We start from the raw sequence: 14,213 nt of genomic DNA, 5'->3' as shown, positions 1-14,213 counted from the left end.
AGGTGCGACCATTCTGTCGGCCTTGCGCTGAAAACTTTTTCTTCTTCTTTTTAAAAATCAACAAAATTTCATTTTAAAGGTTTAAGCACAGGTGCGACCATTCTGTCGGCCTTGCGCTGAAAACTTTTTCTTCTTCTTTCAAAAATTAACAAAATTATTTCAAAGGGTTTAAAGCACAGGTGCGACCGTTCGCGTAGGTCTTGTGCTAAAAAAACCTTTCCCCCTTTTTTATATAAAAAATACCAAAAAATATAAAATCTTCAAAAACTAAAAACATTTTCACAATGGTCAAATCTAAGCTTTCCTTATGCGATTTTGGCCCTCTGCAAGGCAATGGTCCAATCCATGTTTTAATTTTGTTATCGGCCCTCTAATTCACAATGGTCAAAATTTAGGTTTTCTTCTGCGATTTTGGCCCACTGCAAGTCAATGGTCAAATCCAGGTTTGGTTTTAATTTTGTTATCGGCCCTCTGCTTCGCAATGGTCAAATTTAAGTTTTCCTTCTACGATTTTGGCCCTCTGCAAGGCAATGGTCAAATCTAGGTTTTAATTTTGTTATAGGCCCTCTGCTTCGCAATGGTCAAATTTAAGTTTTTTTCTGCGATTTTGGCCCTCTGCAAGGCAACGGTCAAATCAAGGTTTTAATTTTGTTATCAGGCCTCTGCTTCGCAATGGTCAAATTTAAGTTTTTCAGTTTTCATCCTTTTATTTCTTTTTGAAACTCGGACAAAATTAGTGTTTCTATCTTTACTTAGCTTTTACTCAGATAATACAAAAATATTAAATTTTCATATTATCTCGTAATATCTAAGTAAAGAGGGGCAGCTGTCAACACCCAATTTCGTCCGGGTGACTAAATAATGAGACTTGGTTTTTATTGTTGTTCTTAATTTTATTTTACTATTTTGTTTAATTTAAAAAAAAAGTAATTGCAAAAAAAAAACGAAGAAAGAATAATAAAAAACAAAAAAAACAAAAAAAACAAAAAAATTTTAAAAGAAAAAAAAGAAAAAAAAAGAAGAAAAAAAAAAAAAAGAGAAATAAAAAAAAAGGAAGAAGAGGAAAAAAGAGATAAAAAAAAAGAAAAAAAGAGAAAAAAAATAAAAGAGAAAAAGAAAAATAAAAAAAAAAGGAAGGAAGGAAAAAAGAAAAAAAAAAGGGGTGCACGTGAATAAAATGAAAAGAAAAGAATGGTGATTAACCGGGAGAGGTGCTCCACGTGATTTTCTTGGAAAAATGGTGCAGCAGGCCCATAAACAATTAATATTAATGCAGGAAAGATCACTTTAGAATATTTTTTTATTTGGTAATAATTCGAATCAACATTATGACAATCATTACAAGAACTAATTAAAAATAATATATTGATTGTTGTATTCAATTTCTTCTTAAAGAGAAAAATATAATTTTAATTTGATTTATTTTTCTTCAATCAAGACCATTTATTTCCCTATTTTGCTAATTGACAATTAATTCGCCATTAAGGCAAGATCACAATAATATTACAAATGTGTGTATATAAATATGCACCTGGTAAACAAGAAAAAGGAGGAGTGATTGTTGTATTCAATTTCTTCTTAAAGAGAAAAATATAATTTTAATTTGATTTATTTTTCTTCAATCAAGACCATTTATTTCCCTATTTTGCTAATTGACAATTAATTCGCCATTAAGGCAAGATCACAATAATATTACAAATATGTGTATATAAATATGCACCTTGTAAACAAGAAAAAGGAGGAGGATTGGATTTCAAGAAGAGAGCATAAGGGAACAGAAAAAAAGAGAGAAAAAATTCAATTTCAAAAAGAAAGCATAAGGGAAAAAAAAGAGAGGGAGAGAAAAATCCAATTTCGAAAAGAGGACGTAAGGAAACAGAAAGAAAAGGGCTTCGTGTTGCACTCATCCCTGTTTTTTATATCACTCCTTTTCTTACTGATTGTTTTATTTTATTTATTGCTATTGTATTTTGTTTCTTTTAGTCTCTATTATCATATTGTTTTATTTTTTTGCTGCATTCTCAATTTTTGAAAGAAACAATAAATGTTCAATAAAAAGTATTTTTTTTAAAAAAGGGTTAAAATTAAAAAAAAATGGGTAAATTTAAAAATTATAAAAAGTGATTTTTTTTTAGTGTTTCTTTTAACACTTAATTATTTTTTTTATAAACTGTAATTCATTTTCTACCTTTTAGACTTTCCTTAAAAAATATTTACGTTGTTTTAAATATTTACATGGAACATTATTTTATAAATAAAAATTAATAAAAATAAAAAAATATAAAAAAATAATAAAAAATATAATTCAAAAAGTTTAAGCACATGTGCGACCATTCTGTCGGCCTTGCGCTGAAAACATTTTCTTTTTCTTTTAAAAGTCAACAAAATTTCATTTTAAAAGTTTAAGCATAGGTGGGACCATTCTGTCAGCCTTGCGCTGAAAACTTTTTCTTCTTCTTTTTAAAAATCAACAAAATTTCATTTTAAAGGTTTAAGCACATGTGCGACCATTCTGTCAGTCTTACGCTGAAAACTTTTTCTTCTTTCAAAAATTAACAAAATTATTTCAAAGGGTTTAAAGCACACGTGCGACCGTTCGCGTAGGCCTTGTGCTAAGAAAACCTTTCCCCTTTTTTATATAAAAAATACCAAAAAATATAAAATCTTCAAAAACTAAAACCATTTCCAAACAAATAAACAATCTTTCAGCTAGAACTACGTAACCCTGATTTCTCACTTTGAGAATACGTAGGAGCAAGGTCAATCCTTGTCGGACACAAAAAGTAAAAAAATATATTTTGTTTCTTTAGAGTTTTATTTTTTGGGATAGTTAAACATTTTGCAAACCACATCTTTATTCGCGTATTTTAATTAAAGGTACTGCCTTTGGGCAGACGTTGTAGGGTGCTAATACCTTCCCTACACGTAACCGACTCCCAAACCCAATCTTTGGTTTTCGTGGACCGTGCTTTGTCATTTTATGGTTTTTCCGTAGTTTTCCAGAATAAACTATGGTGGCGACTCCAAAACTCTTTTTCAAAATCTAATTGGTTTCTTTTTGGATCGTCGTCCCGTCGCGATTCCGATTGCGACAGTTAGTTGGCAATTTTTATTTTTTTTAATATCTATGGTGAATTTTTGTTTTTTTACTATCAACACAAATATTATTATTTATCAATAGTTTGTTTTAATTTTTGTAAATATTGACTGAAAAAAATTTTCAAGAACATTGATTATCATTGTTTTACATTTAAATAATTGTATGTATTAGTAATTGAAATATTTCATTCGAATAATTAAGATTAATTAAGATTCAAAATTGTAAATTGAGATGAACAAATTCATTATGAAATATATTTTTTTCACTGTCTAAAATTGGTTAAAATTATAAAATTAGCACGGAGAAATATTCATTACGAAATATATTTTTTCAATGTCTAAAAATCGTAAATATTATAAAATTAGCATGGAGAAATATTGTGCTGTACAAAATACAATTAATTGTGTAGTTCTTTAAAATTATAAATGTAAAATATTATACTCTTTCCTTTTTCACTTGATGAAAATAATTCATGTAATGGCTTGAAAATATAAGGTTGTTGGGCCTTAAGTGGGGCAGCCTGGCCCGTAAGGACAAGGGCATCAAAGCCTTAGGAGAGAGAGCTTCTCTTTCATTTTCTGATTCATTTCACAAAACCAACTCTCTCTTTAGAAACTCTTGCTTTTGATTTCTCTTCCTTCTCTCTAACTTTACCCTTCATTGAACCGATAGATTTTTGATTTTAAGGTGCTCAAGAGTTCTCGGCGTGAAGGGCTTTCTTTTGTGCCGATTAGTTCTTCATTTCACCCGGTAAGAAATCTTTCCTCTTTTTCTTCCACTGTTGTGAACCTAGAGTATGCAACTCTGCTGCTCTGTATGTGCCTAGTGTGTTTTCTTTCCATTCTCCACTCCATTTTAGCTCCGAGAGCTGATTCCATCATCATATTGATGATTATAGGTCTGGTTGATCTTGCCTCTGCGTTAGGGTGCTATTTTGGGGGGTTTTGTGTGAGTTGTCCAGTGAGAGAAAAATAAGTAAGGAGAACTAATTATTTGTGTGGATTTATTTTATAAAATATATGCATGTTGGATTTGAAATTGATGTACGGTTTGAATTACATTTCTCACTGTTTCATATATCTGTTGAGTATGAATTTGTTTCAGCGTTTCATGTGTGGCTAAGTTTATAATATGATGTTTTGTTGGGACTGTTTATTGTTGTCTTATGTAATTGATCTTGGTATGAGCTTAATTGCGTAAAGGAGGAGCCTATGATTTATTTCCTGTGCATTGTTTGATGAATCTAATCTGTTTCTGAATGAGTTATTGACTGTGATTGATGATGTTTTGGAAAGGCTTTGGGTGAGACTTTAATTAGCATCGGTTGGGTAGTACTTAGATGCATGTACTGTTTCAAAGTACTGTGAGAGGGGGGTAAAATATAAAAAATTGGGCGTTGAGGTTTAGAGCACAACAAACTAGTTTAGGTAACTTAAATAAATTAATTAAAACTGGTTGAGAACCTTTCTTTGTTGGTAGGATAGAGGGGACTTAAAAACCTGAGTTGGCACATCCCTGATCATAGAGCAGCCTTGGCCTGGTCTAGTCAGTTGTGACTAGTCATATGTGCTAACGTCGAAGGTGAGTCTGATGCGTTCAGACATTTGAACCTTCTCCAGTGACCAATTGAGTAGTGAAGTGAGGTTGGGAGCAAACATTCAGTGGTAATGAATAATTTAGCAGACAATTCATAATTAAGGGAGCATTGTAAGTTATTTGGAGGGAAGTAAGAGGGAGAGTTTGTGCATTTGGGATATTGGGTGCATTGGGTCTGTTTGGGTAGCATAAACAAGCCAATTGTGACTTGTCAAGATTATAAAACTGAACCAAAAATCAGTAGAATTGGTAGAATTGAATTGGAGCCCCTAAGTCATGAGTTTGAATGTTTTAATGTTGATCTCAAACCTAAATCCCTTCAAAATCACTATAGGATTGTGTAAAATCCATTTAGACACGATTAAATGAGTCCATATCACAAATTAGGGGTCTTAGAAGTTGGGAAAGAGGTCTAGAACAAATTTCGGTGTGTTGGGTTGTCAAAATCTGCAGAATTTAGCCTTCTCTGCAGAAAAAATTTGCTTAGCGCACAAGGGGGGGGGTGCGCTGAGCGAATTATGTGCGATAGATTGAATGTTTTTTTTATGTTTTTGACGTTTTAGGAGTTTCGGACGTCCGTTTTGGACGTTCTTTAGGTCGTTCTGGGGGTTTTTGACCCTTCCGGAGCCATTGGTGAGGGTCTCCAAGCTTTTTAAATTTCTTAAGTGTTGGTAATAATATGCTATAAAGAAATTTGTGTTAATAAGTGATGTTTCTGTGAAAATATGTAATGTCTGAGTATGTATGAGTTGTTTTTATGACATGACTAAAGAGTGTCTTGTAGGTTTATATATAGAGAGCTTGTGTGGTTAGAAGAAATATGACTGTGAATTGTGGTTCAAAGGTATATATGCATGTTTATATAACTGATTTTGGTGGCTTGATTGTGCAACATGATTAAGGGTATGATGTATTGTGTTGTGACTTATAGTTTGAAAGTATGTATGTACAAAGTATGTGATTTATGTAAGTGTAACAAAGTTGTGGTTGGTGTAAGTGTAATAAGTATAGTTGATGGACGTAATTCCATGACCCTCAAGGGAGGTTACATGGTGGTGTCCTGTAGTTTGTTGTGATTGACCGCATGAATGGCCGGAGTGTCCTTATGGGGTTTATCCTGACATTCTAATGATCATTCATGCTCAAGTAGAGAGTGATGAGTCATGTGGTGAGAATAGCAGGAGATCCTAGTCTTGGGTGCTTCTAGTATGGCCCAAGATGAGTCATAACGGACTTACACTTGTGTGTGTGGTAGGGTGAAACCCATAGCAATGGCTTTGCAAAGCAGTAGAGGCCACCATAAGTGCACAAACCCCTGGAACTTGACATTTCATACTAGTTCGGATGGTCAAATCACGTGGTCGGTCATTGGTATCAGAATAATGCATTTGGTCATAGTCTGTATGGTGTTATGGTCCTTGCATGCTTAAAGTACTTGGTTGCTACATGCTTATGTATGCTTTAAATTGGTATTGAATGAAGTTTACTCTTGTATGTATATGTTCCTATGATGCATGCTTTTTATATAATTAGTTCATCCTTGCTTTCTTGTTGTGTGTTGCTTGAGTATGTTTTCCTTGCGATGATTATCCACTTGGATGGGAGCAGATGGAGAGGAGGTTACTTTGGAAACAGCTCTTGATAGGGATGGCAGTGCTGCAATCTAGTTCACTAGGCTTAACTTGTTTAGCCCTTTTATTTTGAAGAACTTTGCTTTATTTCAAGTTTTAAATTCCTTGTATTTTTAGAAAGAAACTTTAATACTCTACTTCCAAATTCTAAGTACTATTTAAGAATGACCGTAATCCTATTACTTTTAACTGCTATTTAATATTATTCATGGTAACTCCTTTATTATATTATATATCTTTATAATATAATTGGGATGTCACAATTCAAAAGCTAAATGAAAATGTATAAGACAACTGTAAGTCATTCACAAAAAGAAAAAAAAAATAACGTAAATTAAATCTTTAGATAAATAACTATAGAACACAGTAAACAAGAAAATAAAAAATAACGGAATAAAATAAATAGTTGTGTTTTAATGATAAAAGTTAAAGGAGTAAGAGAAAAGAGAATATTTCATATGAAATAACTGATTTTCTTTTCTTTTCCTGGTTAAAAAATTACTAAAAAAACATATACATAAATTTAAGCAGGAGAAATAAAAAGGGGGATTGTTTTATAAAAAAAAAAGTAATTGATACTTTTTAAATACGTTGTGTAAGAGCTAAAGGTGAAAATTAAATGTTAACCGATGTTATTTAAAAAGGTGTTTAGAAATCAAAAGAGAGGAGCAAACACCGACAAAGAGATGAAAAAAAAAGTTACTTACGTTTTTGTCTATGGAATAGATTTGTTTAAGACAAATATAATCTATGGACGAAATTGATATTTTTAAACCAAGTTTAAATGTAATTGAAACTTTTTAGGTTGACGAACTTAACACACTATCGTCAAATCGGAAACAAAGAAAACAATTAAACTTTTTTTTATCTTAAAATTTATAATTTGAATTTTTTTATTTTGAATTTTATATTCTAAAATAAAAATTAAGAAGTTTATTCTAAAATAAAAAAAAATGTATTTTGAATTATATATTTCAATATATAAAATGTTGTAATTTTGAATTATATATTTTAGAATAAAAATAAAAAATATATTATGAATTATATATTTTGAAATGTAAAATTTACATTTGAAATACATATTTTGTAATATAAAAAATTATGGAGATATATTTTTTTATAAAAGAATGAGAAGAAATTGCCATGGGGAAAGTATGATTAATATTTTTTCATGAGAACATTTCCGAAGTAGGTAAATACATAAATCTTTTGAATTTAAAATAAAACATGTATTAAAATAATATCATTTTACCTTTATTAAATATTTAAATATATTTTTAGTTTATACGAATATCATTTTGTCTACTTTTAATCCTTTAAAAGATATTTGCATGTTTATAGTAGACATTTCTTAATTATTATTCTTAATTAATATTAGTTTAATAATATATAAATATTAGTTAATACTAGTACAAACATATGTTATTAGCGTACGTGTATCCTTTTTCAATTATAGATAATTAATTTAATATTAAAAAATAAATGAATTTAAATAAATAGAGATTTAAAAGGATAATATGATAAAATAATTATTTTAATTTAAAAATTAATTAAATCTAAATTAACGGTTAGGATAAAAATGAAAATATATTCAATCTTAAAATAACTTACCTAAGGATAAAATTGAAAAAAAAAAACAAATGTACATGAAAAAGTATCTGTTACGCGATTTTTTATTATAATAAAAAATAATAAAATTATTATTATCGTAATTACAAAAGTAAACTTTAATAATTTTTATTATTTTATTATCTTTTTATATATAATGATTTATTATAATAGTTATTTTAGTTTAAAAAATAATTAAATTTTAGAAAAAAACTTTGAAATTAAAAAAAAACAATTAAATTTAAATAAAAATAATCACATAAAAAGTAAAATTAATAAATAATTACTTTAACTTAAAAAATTACTTAAAGAGTAAAATTGGAAAAAAAAAAGGTGTACATCCAAAGAGAAATTAAAGCTTAAATTTTGATATATATGATTCGTGATAAATATTACTTCACTTGACCGTTCGAATTTTTAATTTACAGTTTGTAATTAAATAAATGAATTTAGTAATTTTGATTAAATTGATTATCACTTTATTTTTGTCTTTAAATTATTTTGGTAAAATCTCCGTACTTGGTTTACTGTTAGATTAAACTGAAATTTTTATATAAGATTCCTGAAAAACCTAACTCCCTTTTAATCGTTGGTATTTTTAATTAGAGGTCTGTACTTAGAGGTATAAATTTTGCATTTTTTTAGTAACATGATTAACACTAAAAGTTTGTCCTTAAGTTACCTTAATAAAAACTTTAATTCTCGCTTTGTTTACTGTTAGATTGATTTGAAATTTGGATATATGATTTATAAGGAATATCAATTTATCTTGACCGCTCATATTCTTAATTGAACGCCAATGATTATAGGTATTAATTTCACATTTTGGATAGATTTGATAACCACTTAACTTCTGTCCTTAGGTTACTTTAGTAAAACTTCAATTTCTACCTAGTTAACTGATTAACCTTAAAATTTAATATGTAGTTCCTAAGACATATGATTGATTCACTTTGACTCTTCGGACTTTTAATTCGATGTCTATATTTATAGAAATTATTTTTGGGTTTATTAGAAAACTCAACCCCATCTTAAATTCTATTTTTGAGTCATCTAGAGAAAATAAAGATTCCCACTTGTTTAATCATTGAATAGAACTAAAACTTTGACAATAGGTTCTAAGCATATTGTTAATTACGTTGATCGATCAGATCTTTAATTAGAGGCCTGTAATGAGAATAATCATCCCACGTAATACTCTAACTATTTAAATTGTTAATAATATTTTATCATATTGGGTGAAATTTTGAGTAATTGTATTTATTGATTTGCACGTCTGATTTTATCATTGACTTGAAAATTGTTCTATGTTAAGCTATGAACATGAATTTGGATCAAATATGTAAAGGTCTCACGAAGAGACTTTTTTAGTGTACACGTTGATGTTGGGAGTCCTGATATTGGAGGTTATCCTGATACTCTAATAACCATCTAGTCTCAAGAAGAGTAGAATGAGTTATGTGGAGAGAGGGGCAGGAGGTCTTAGTCTATATGCCGGTTTTGGACATAGGTGTTAATGGACTAACCTTGTGGACGATATTTGTGTATTATATTGGAAGTTTATCTCTAAAGAGCAACGAAGGAAAACACAAATGCACAACCTCTAATGATGATTGTGTTTGGTATGTTTATTGTATGATGAGATTGTTGTGTTTAGCATGATTATTTTTCGATGTGATGAATGTGTCTGATGTGATTATTGTATGATGGGATTGTTGTGTTTATCATGATTATTATATGATGAGATGGTTATGTTTAACATGATTATTGTATGATGTGATGAGTGTGTTTGGTATGATTATTGTATGATGAAATAGTTGTGTTAAGCATGACTATTGTATGATGTGATGAATGTGTTTGGTATGACTATTGTATGATGAGATGATTGTGTTTAGCATAATTATTGTATGATGTGATTAGTGTGTCTGGTATGATCATTGTATGATGAGATGGTTACGTTTAGCATGATTATTGTATGATGTGATGAGTGTGTTTGTTATGATTATTGTATGATGAGATGGTTGTGTTTAGCATGATTATTGTATGATGTGANTGTGTCTGGTATGATTATTGTATGATGAAATGATTGTGTTTAGCAAGATTATTGTATGATGTGATGAATGTGTCTGGTATGATTATTGTATGATGAAATGATTGTGTTTAGCATGATTATTGTATGATGTGATGAGTGTGTCTGGTATGATTATAGTATGAGGAGATGGTTGTGTTTAACATAATTTTGTATGATGTGATGATTATGTCTAGTATGATTATTGTATGATTAGATGGTTGAGTCTAGTATGATTATTGTATTTTGTGATGATTAAGTCTAGTATAATTATTGCATGATAATATGATTATTGTTATGTGTAGTCATATATATTATGCATGTTTTATGAATAAGTTGTTACATGTTAGCTCACCCTACTTGTTTGTGTTTGTGTTTATGTTTGTATTTTTGCGATTATCGTATAACTCATGTTGTTATACAAGAGCTCAAATAGAAATGCAAATGTTTATGGAGCCAATGATTACGAGAGAGGGGATTAACGATGAGAGTTTTATTTAAAGTTTATCTAATGAAAATCTACAGTCATGTTTTAGAAATTTATGGAATTATTGTAAAAATGGAAATTGATGTTTTTATTAATAAATAAAATGATTTATTTTTTGTGACACTCTTAGAAAGGGTGTTACATACATGTGTTCAATATTAAGAAAATAATAAAATTTTTATTATTGTAATTATAAAAAGAAATAAAGATCATTTTACAATTTAATTTTAGATAATTTTTATTTATTTGGTAGATAGTCATAATAAATGGTTCATATGTATAACTCATTTGTTAAGATCCACCAAAGTGAACCCGAGGTCATCTATCACCACATCACAATTGCTATCAACCCATTTACACTTGAAAACTAGAACTCTAAAACTGACATAACCAACTTTTCAAATTTATTATTCCAAAATAACTCATGGGTGCTGTAATTAAATTTTTATGCTTGGAACTGGTAAAGTGTACAACCTCAGCTTGTAGGGTAACTCTACTATTTTGAACTCTACTTTTATCATGTTCCTCCTTTGAATAAAAATAATAATTGTTTATGTAATAGTCGCCAAAAGTGATCACATCGGTGTTAGGTTCACGAACTAGTCTCAATAGACTTTGAGAAACATTTGGAGTCGTGTAAACCTTTTTTTAAACCAAGTTAAGTAGATTTGTTATGTTCATGAAATGACCATTTTTCACTCATATGTGGGTGTGCAGACTTTATTTCATCATTGTGTTGTAAAATGTAAGGAATAACATTGTTTGTGTTGTTTAAGATGTACAAATGAGCTTGATCAACTTCTTTTCTACTAACACTTTCAATCTTCATTCCTCGAACACCCTTACCTTCACATTTACCTTCATATCTATTCTTTGGAAGTGCTATTGGTTCATAACTTGGCATATAACTTGAGCATAATTCAATGGCTTCCTCTATAATGCAGCGCTCTAATCGAAGCTTCCGGTCGAAATTGATTCTTATCATATCCTTTTAAGATCTTCATGTATCTCTCAACAGGGTACATCCACCTCAAGAAAATTAGTCCACATATTTGAATTTTTCTCACTAGATAGACAATCAAATGAACCATGATATCAAAAAATGATGGTGGGAAATACATTTTCAATTGGCATAATAGTCTGATGGCCTCATTTTGTAAATCATATAACTGTCGAGGATCAACAACTTTCTTACAAATGACATTAAAAAAACTCAAAGTGTGAGAATACCCCTAACATAAGCATGTAATATGGCTCGAATACGTACTGGAAAAAGTTGTTGCATTAAGACATGACAATCGTGAGACTTTAAACTAATTAACTTTAAATCATGCACAGAAACAAGGTTACTAATATTTGATGAATAACCTTGTAGAACCTTCACACTACTTAAACATTGACAAAAAAAATTGTTTTTTCAGTTTTTGAAAGACTGTGATAAGCTGGAGGAAGATAGTTGCGTCTTCTATGGATTGTGGATGTACCTTAGAACAGATTCCCATGTGAGCCAAGTCTTGTCATGTTTCACTCCATCTTTTGTCATTCCTTTTACGTTTAGCATAATCCTGACAACATTATCACATACATTAAAGAATATTGTTCGCTTCTTCCAAATGTTTTTCTTAATGGTCTTCTTTTGATGTTTTTCGAACACAATATCAATTTTCTTCACCTGATTGTATACTTCTTCTCCATTGCGTGGTCTAGACACAACATTGTCTTCAGGACTTCCATTAAATGCTTTTTTCAATCTACGATAAGGGTGATTTCGAGGAAGGAATATTTGGTGTCTTGTATACACAGTTTTCTACCCATGTTTCAATTGAAGATAACTAGTATTTTCTACATAAATCGGACATGCAAAATGACCTTTAACACTATAACACTCAAGTTTCCATATGCTGGGAAATCATTTATGGTGCAAAAAGACATTGCATGCAAATGAAAGTTTTCTTCTAAATATGAATAAAAGACATTGAAGCCCTATTCCCACAACATTTTCAAATCATCAATTAACGGTTTCAGATACACATCAATGTCATTTTCAGGTTATTTAGGACCCAATATCATCATAGACAACATCATATATTTTCTCTTCATGCACAACATAGGAGATAAATTGTAAATCGTCAACAAAACTAGCCATGAATTATGTTTGCTACTTAAGTTGCCATAAGGATTCATACCATCGATAGCAAGTGCAAGTCTTAAGTTTCTTGGGTCTGCACCAAATTCTGGAAATGTTTCATCAATTTTCTTCCATTGGTATGGACGTCTGTTGNCATCGATAGCAAGTGCAAGTCTTAAGTTTCTTGGGTCTGCACCAAATTCTGGAAATGTTTCATCAATTTTCTTCCATTGGTATGGACGTCTGTTGTTGCCTAAGCGGATGTTATATGTTTACTTAGGGTACAATTTAATGTTATATAGTATGTGGTGTGTAAGACCTATGAAAAATGTCTATTTTAATAAAGAGTAGTAAATTTTAGCATTATTATTAGTAATAATAATTTTAATGGATAGAAAATATATGATAGAGAATTATAGTAATTTCAAAAGGAGGGGTTCAAAATTTTGAGAACCTATTTTAAAAATTTCTCTTAAAAAAAGTGAATAGTAAAAAAAATGAATAGTTCCCAAGGATAAGCATTCAACGTTGGTGCCAAGAGTGATCAGATATGTTTAGCTACAAGTGAGATTAAAATATTATTTTTTAATAAAATAACATTTAAAAAAAAATTGAATAGTAAAAAAAAATGGATATAAATAGCCAAGAGGAGAAGAAGGATTCTGCAAAAGAAGGAGAGGAAATAAGAGAGAAAGAGAGAAAGGGAGAGAAGAAAAGAATTAGGAAGAAATTTTGGTTGCAAAGAGAGTAGAAAATCTGGAGGATTTTCGGTGGAACAACTTTTGAGTAGGAAACTAAGTATGGAAAAGAGGTAAGGGGAGCTAACCTTTTTAAGCTTTTATATTATGATAAAATATTTTTTTATAACTATTCATGTCTTGAAATTTTGTGCAATTATTGTTAATGAAAAACTTATGTGCTTGTTGTATAACTATTTGAATTTCTACGTTAATATTATATGTTGTTGCTCTGAATCTGTTAATAAGAAATTTGTTAATAACAAGTTGAGGAACACTTTGGCTAGGAAAGACCTGGTACTTAAGTTGTCCATTGTGACACACCTCTCTTTCCTGGAAGTCTACTTGATGTTCTGCTGATTTTATTTTGTAAAATATTAAGTGGATATGAAATTTGAGTTGAATGTATTATATTATGTTGGATGTGAAATTATGTATTTGAACATAGTAAGAGTTTGGTGGAGAGTGGGAAATCCTTACCGAAGATCCACCTTGAGAAGTTGGACAAAGTAGGAAGGATGTAGCTTCAGTGGTTGTATTTATATTCGAAGATCCAGTTTAGGGGACAAATTAAGTTAAGATAATTGAGCTAGCAAGTAAATGCATCCATATCCGAAGATCCACTTTGGGGGACAAAGTAGGATATGATGTATTTGAGTAAAGTACCACTACAAGTGTAGAACCTGCTAAGAGTTTGATATTCATACGATTATTTGAATGAGTTGAGTTTATTATGATTATGGTATGTTTATTGTATTATTAAGTGATTTGACTTATAAGTTAGAAATTATGTTATTAATTTAAATATATCATGTCATTTTGTTGCATTAGCTCACCCTTATTTTTTGTGCTTGTGCC

Source organism: Vigna radiata, chromosome 4, assembly GCF_000741045.1.
Source record: "Vigna radiata var. radiata cultivar VC1973A chromosome 4, Vradiata_ver6, whole genome shotgun sequence".
Classification (NCBI taxonomy): Eukaryota; Viridiplantae; Streptophyta; class Magnoliopsida; order Fabales; family Fabaceae; genus Vigna; species Vigna radiata.
Note: the sequence above shows the minus strand (reverse complement) of the source record.